The 7332-nt window shown below is 48.8% G+C and overlaps 1 non-coding gene across 1 annotated transcript; it reads left to right on the forward strand.

The window, feature by feature from the left end:
* Positions 1-6442: 6442 nt before the first annotated feature.
* Positions 6443-6556, forward strand: LOC139274435 (U5 spliceosomal RNA). Its single transcript, XR_011595493.1, has one exon. It is a non-coding gene; the product is annotated as a U5 spliceosomal RNA (small nuclear RNA).
* Positions 6557-7332: the final 776 nt, after the last annotated feature.

Below are 7332 nucleotides of genomic sequence, written 5' to 3' on the forward strand. Positions count from 1 at the left end.
TGAATCAGAGAGTTGAGAGCCTATCAATTGCACCATGGAGGTGAGGGCCCAGAGCCACGGTCCATCTCAGGCAGCATATGCGGGCAGCGGGACATACTGCGTAACCATTAGTGTGGACCGGTATCGAGTGCACCGGGACACTTGGTGTCCGGTCACCGACAACACTTTCTGCTTCAAACCCCACGCTGAAGTTCAAGTGGCACAGGAACGTATTATTCCAATCCCAGAGCCATCCACGGTAGACATTACGGTAAACGACACGATCCTGAATCTGCAATAGTACATTACCCAGTTCGGATATCAGATTCCTTTTCTGCCCGAACACCTAACAACGTTATTAAAGGTTGTCGAGCTATCCCAAAAACATTATTGCACACTGGAACAGACAAACCAGGACACAGGAGAAAGAATTAAAGGGATAAATGCCCTGCCCAGGTGGTACCTTGGTATAAGTGTGGAGGTTCCTCCGTGGATCCGAATATGCTCACATGCTCTCGTCATTGTACAGTTTTTGATTGTGATATACCTGTTGTGTATTTCTTATAAAAAAAGAAGACAGGTGCTCCAGAGTCGATGGGAGGCCGTAGTTGATGAACCTTGAATGTAACTTTCTGTATATATGTGGTAACAGTGCAGTGCACGGTTGTATTTCGGGGACATATATTTGGGGTGTTTTAAAAGTAAAAGGGATAGGATTGGTTGGGAACCACGATTCTTGCTCACCAGCGGACGTTGAAATGTTCTCGAAGGACTCTTGAAATATCATAGGGGGGACTGTAAGCATCGGCTCCCCAAGGATTGTTGGATATCTGGACATTGCGTTTTAATATTTCTCATTTCAGGAAAAAAAGCTGGCAGCCTGTTATGGGAGGGGTCCAAGTACTTTTCCATGTTGTACTCGAAATCCACATCTGATGGGCAGGGGTGGCCTGGGAAGTTACAATGGCCAGGATAAGGCAATTCATCACAGGTAATGGGCATGGAGGGCCCATTGTAAAGCAATGTGAACTGGTCAGTGATTAAGCCATTACCTAGAATGAAATAACCATGAGAGGTGGTAAACCAGAAACAATAGAATGCCATTAAGCCCCAGGCCGGTTGGAAATGAAACCCCATCACCATCACCATCATAGGCAGTCCATCGGAATCGAGGAAGACTTGCTTCCACTCTTAGCATGAGTTCTTCGGTGGCTGTACAGTCCAATACGAGAACCACAGTCTTTGTCACAGGTGGGACAGACAGTGGTTGAAGGAAAGGGTGGGCGGGGAGTCTGGTTTGCCGCACGCTCCTTCCGCTCCCTGCGCTTGATTTCTGCATGCTCTTGGCGACGAGATTCAAGGAACTCAGCGCCCTCCCGGATGCACTTCCTCCACTTAGGGTGTTTTTTGGCCAGGGACTCCCAGGTGTCAGTGTAGATGTCACACCTTATCAGGGAGGCTTTGAGAGTGTCCTTGTAATGTTTCCGCTGCCCACCTTTGGCTCATTTGCCGTGGACGAATTCCGAGTAGAGCACTTGCTTTGGGAGTCCCATGTCTGGCATGCGAACTATGTGGCCTGCCCAGCGGAGCTGATCGAGTGTGGTCAGTGCTCCTATGCCTGCGGATGTTGGCCTGGACGAGGACGCTAATGTTTGTGCGTTTGTCCTCCCAGGGGATTTGTAGGATCTTGCGGAAACATCATTGGTGGTATTTCTCCAGCGACTTGAGGTGTCTGCTGTACATGGGCCACGTCTCTGAGTCATTCAGGAGGGCGGGTATTACTACGGCCCTGTAGACCATGAGCTTGGTGACAGCTTTGAGGGCCTGGTCTTCAAACACTCTTTTCGTCATGCGGCCGAAGGCTGCACTGGCTCACTGGAGGCGGTGTTGGATCTCGTCGTTGATGCCTGCTCTTGTTGATAGGAGGCTCCCGAGATAGGGGAAGTAGTCCACAGTGTCCAGGGCCACGCCATGGATCTTGATGTCTGGGGGGCAGTGCTGTGCGGCGAGGACAGTCTGGTGGAGAACCTTTGGCTTACTGATGTTTAGCCCATGCTTTCGTACGCCTCAGTAAATTCGTCAACTATGTCCTGGAGTTCAGCCTCTGTGTGTGCACAGACGCAGGTGTCGTCCGCGTACTGTAGCTCGACGACAAAGGTTGGAAACATCTTGGACCTCGCCTGGAGACGGCGAAGGTCGAACAGCTTCCCACTGGTTCTGTAGTTTAGCTCCACTCCAGCGGGGAGCTTGTCAACTGTGAGGTGGAACATGGCAGCAAGGAAGATTGAGAAGAGGGTTGGAGCGCTGACGCAGCCCTGCTTGACCCCGGTCCGGACGTGGATTGGGTCTGTGATGGATCCGTTGGTAAGGATCACGGCCTGCATGTCGTCGTGGAGCAGGCGGAGGATGGTGACGTACTTTTGGGGGCATCCGAAATGGAGGAGGACACTCCATAGACCCTTGCGGTTGACTGTGTCAAATGCCTTTGTAAGGTAGAAGATGGCCATGTATAAGGGCTGGCGCTGTTCCCTGCAATTTTCCTGCAGCTGTCGCGCTGCAAAAATCATGTCCGTTGTGCCCCGGAGGGGACGAAATCCGCACTGTGTCTCCGGGAGGAGCTCCTCGGCCACGGGGAGTAGACGGTTGAGGAGGACTCTAACGCTGACTTTCCCAGTGGCTGATAGCAGGGAGATTCCTCTGTAGTTGCCACAGTCAGACTTGTCCCCTTTTTTAAAGATGGTCACGATCACTGCATCTCTAAGATCTCCCGGCAGGCTCTCCTCTCTCCAGATGAGAGAGACGAAGTCATATATTCGTGCCAGCAGTGCCTCTCCGCCATACTTCAGTGCCTCAGCAAGGATTCCATCCGCTCCCGTAGCCTTGTTGTTTTTTTAGCTGTCTTAAAGCTTTTTTTACCTCGTGCTGTGTTGGGATCTGACTGAGGTGGTGGCGGGTAGCATGCTGCGGGATGGAGTCGAGAACACTCGAGTCAAAGGCAGAGTCTTGATTGAGTGCTACTTCCAGCAGGCCCTGACTGCCTCAGTGTCCTTGAACTATCACTGAGATACACATGGGCCACTCAGACAGAAGCCTCGAAACAAGGAAAACTTTATTAGGCCAGAAAAGGCAAACAGACTTTGTATATAAAAGGTGGCCGCATGGCCATAGCTCTCTCTTTGCTCTCGCTTGCTTCACCTCTATAAATGCCGAGCACTCCATCTGGGACGGAGAGAAGAAACCATCGACAGCACGGAACCAGAAGAGACACGTTTTCACCAGGAGAAGCAGCAAGTAAGCCAACGAATCGGTGAGCATCATCCCTGCCCACGCATCTTTAAGATCACAGCCACTGTGTGAGGAGGTGTCGTGTATTCTCCTAACCAAGCCTTAGGATGGTTTTAGTGGGGAGGTTTTGTTGTGAGGATCATAGGGTTACGCCCAGCCAGATTCGGGGTACGCTGTGGATCCGAGCAGAGTGTTTAGACGTTGGGTACTTTGTGATAGGGGCGGTTTAGACACGCCAGGGTATTTCATTGTACTACATCGTCACTGTGTTTACGGGCAGTTTTGCAGTGTTGAGGTAGCTTTAATAAAGCATTGATGGTTGAGACCGAGGTATTTGTCCATGACTCATTCACCTGTTCAGTACAGTAATCACTGCTAGTCTAGAACTATTGTATTGGGGGTGCGTCGAAAACACCTAAGGGAAACACTGCCAATCAGACACATAATCTGAACAAATGTTTCCTTTTGAATTCTGTGGCTTCACTCATTCATCAGGCAAGTTGTCTGGTGACAAGCGACTTCAATGTCAAAACATTGCACAGAGTTGAGCAAGGCTGTTATTTCTGTGAGTGGTTCTGCTTCTTTAGCTCCTTTTGGAATGTGACTGAAGTAAAGGAACCAATACCAAGCTAAAGCAGAGAGAAACATTTGGCATTTGTCACAAATGTTTTGGAGTTGAAAGTATGACAAGGTGTGCCTGCAACTTTAGCATTTGAACGCAGCTTCTGTGCAAGATATTGAGCTCCGCGTTGAACCCGGAGGCAATAAGTTTGCCCACAATGCCAGGTTTTTCTATCAATGTGCATATTATGAGGGATTAGCACTTGAAACAAGCGCTGCATGTTGCACTCAATTTTCTGGCGGGTTGAAGAGCGAGTCCAGTGATTTAGAGACCTTCAACTTGTTGCCTTTTCGTATTCAGAGTCGATTGGAGAACTGTTGCTTTCTCACCTTGGCTTTAGGAGACAGCTCTCGCACCTTGCCAGGATCATAGTTGCTATTCAGTCTTCATATAGTATAAAGCTTTACCGTGGCGGAAGAGGGGTGACGATCCCAGGCAGCGGAGGCGCTCAGGTCAAGATCTCCCTGTACATGGACGATGTCGCCATCTTTTGCTCGGATCCGCAGTCAGTCCGCAGATTGCTCACAATCTGTGACCAGTTTGAACTGGCCTCAGGAGCGAAAGTCAATCGCAGCAAAAGCGAGGCCATGTTCTTTGGCAACTGGGCGGACCGATCCTTTATTCCCTTCACCGTTAAGCCAGATTACCTGAAGGTGTTGGGAATATGGTTCGGAGCGGATGGGGCGTGCGCCAAAAACTGGGAAGAGCGTTCCCAAAGTGAAGCAAAAACTGGGATGGTGGAAGCTGTGCTTCCTCTCCATGGCAGGAAAGAACCTGGTCATCAGGAGTGAGGTGCTCTCGGGGTTGCTGCACATGGCACAGGTCTGGCCCATCTCACACTCCTGTGCCATGGCAGTCACCCGGGCTGTCTTCCACTTTGTCTGGAGGTCCAAAATGGACCGTGTCCGCAGAGACACAATGTACAAATCTCCAATGAACTGGCATCAACAACTCTCTGTGGTAGGGAATTCCACAGGTTAATAACTCTCTGAGTGAAGAAGTTTCTCCTCATCTCAGTCCTAAATGGCTTACCCCTTATCCTTAGACTGTGTCCCCTGGTTCTGGACTTCCCCAACATCGGGAACATTCTTCCTGCATCTAACCTGTCCAGTCCCGTCTGAATTTTATATGTTTCTATGAGATCCCCTCATCCTTCTAAACTCCAGTGAATACAGGCCCAGTCGATCCAGTCTCTTCTCATTTTGCTTTGCAGCTTGCCGCCACATGGCCTGCCTTCCCGCAGGTGCGGCACACATTGGGTTGGCCAGCGTACACCATGTAGCCCCGACTTCCTCTGATGGCGAAGCTGGAGGGGGGGGGGGGGGTGCAGGATGGTTCCGCTGGTGTCCACCTTCATGGTGACCTGGATCTGGTGCTTGCTGGTCCAAATCCCGTGGATTTCAGGTCGCTGCTGTTTCCTGCCCCATCGACATACCTGGCGAGGAATGTCAGCACATCAATGACCGGGATGTGGGGGTTGTACATCTGCACTGTGATAGTGCGTCTTTTCTGCGACGGGAGGGTGAACAGTGGCTCCCAAGTCAGCACTGAGCGCAGTGGTTCACTCGCCTCCTTCAATCCCTTCAGGAACTTCAGGTTAACATTTCTCAAGGTTACATCAAAGTAACCTCTCTTCGGGATGTCCTGCAAGGCGAAGACATCGTCAATTTTCATGCCACAGGTTTCAAGCAGAATTTTCTTCACAAAGAGGTCCCGGTTGATCGTTGTCTGTCCTTCCACTTTCTTTAAGTCACTCGGATGGTGTTTCGGACGCCCTGGTTTGCCGCTCGTTTTTTAAAAATTTTTATTTCAAAATATACTTTATTCATATAAAAATTTGCACAATACATTGGAAAGCAATTCAGTACATTTGGATGCGGTCAGCAATTCCATACAATACATTTGGATGCTGATGGCAGTTCCGTTCAATACATTTGCTTGCTTTACATTTCGAGGTACAATTCAGTACAATCCAGAATACATTGTAATACAGTCATCAAATTACGTTACATGTGGCACTATACAGTACACAGAATGGGTGAGGGTACAGTTACATTTTTTTGCAACATCTTGGATTGCACCAGTGATTGAAATCAGTGAAATGGATACTAGATGTGGACAGTGCACGGCTCTGAGCTCTGTGTCTGCTCTCATTGTGTTAATGGCTTCCTGTATGAACTAAAACACGTTTGCTCACTAGCAGAACCCACACTGATCCAAAATGTTTACCTTCAGCTTCAAACACACAGAGAGAGAATAAAAACCAGAAGTAAACTTCTACAGAAGAATTGTACACGTCACTGTAAACCCAGCCTACACAAAGCTCAGAGCTGATTTACATACCCATAATGTTCGACAAAATACTTAGCAAGAAACCAAAATAAACTTCAGGTTTAACCGATTTTCATGGACACTGAAGTTTTCAGTTACTTTCCCTCGTGCTGTATTGATTTGTGGTAATATATTTTTTCTGGAAGTTAGTTCTAGCGGCTCAGTACAACATTGAAGAGGCAAGTCGCTGCTTGGGGGGCAAGGAACTGAGTGTGAACATTTAGTATATTCTGGTTTCTTTTCAGATCGTATAAATCTTTCGCCTTTTACTAAAGATTTCCGTGGAGAGGAACACTCAGAGTTTTAATAAATTTTTTGAGGTCCTGCTTTTGTGGGGCTGTCCTATTGTTCAAAAACAGATGAATCTTTAATTTTTTGTGGTGCATTTGTGTAGTTGTAAATATTATTTTTAATGTTTTGTTTGTTGGCAGTAGTTGCAATGAACGGGTTATCGGAGCAATAGTCAAGATCTCAAGTGTTTGGGGTTTACAAAAGCTGTGTGGTGGACGAGTGTAACTACCTTCTGGGGGGTCACCATTGACCAGAAATTTAACTGGACCAGCCACATAAATATTGTGGTAACAAGAGTGGGCCGGAGGCTGGGTTTTTCCACAATCTAAAAGGCACAAGTTCATCATCACAGGCAGTCCCACTCTTAAAATGACTTCTTAGGTGGCTGAACAGTCCAATACGAGAGCCATAGACTCTGTCACAGGTGGGAGTCCTCCGCTGCCTGCGCTTGATTTCTGCACGCTCTCAGTGACGAGACTCGAGAAGCTCAGCCCCCTCCCAGATGCACTTCCTCCACTTAGGGTGGTCTTTGGCCAGGGACTCCCAGGTGTCAGTGGGGATGGCGCACTTTATCAGGGAGGCTTTGAGGGTGTCCTTGTAAAGCTTCCGCTGCCCCCTGTTGGCGATGACCTTTGACAGGATTTTGTAGTCCACATTGAGCAGCGAAATGGGCCGCCAGTTTTTGATTTTCTCCCTCTCCCCCTTCTGCTTGTAGATGAGGGTGATGATGCCTTTCCTCATTGATTCTGACATGCTGCTGGCCAGAAGCATACCCTCGTACACTTCCAGCAGGTCCGGGCCCATCCAGTCCCACAGAGCCGAAT

Source organism: Pristiophorus japonicus, chromosome 9 (assembly GCF_044704955.1).
Source record: "Pristiophorus japonicus isolate sPriJap1 chromosome 9, sPriJap1.hap1, whole genome shotgun sequence".
In the NCBI taxonomy this organism is placed as follows: domain Eukaryota; kingdom Metazoa; phylum Chordata; class Chondrichthyes; family Pristiophoridae; genus Pristiophorus; species Pristiophorus japonicus.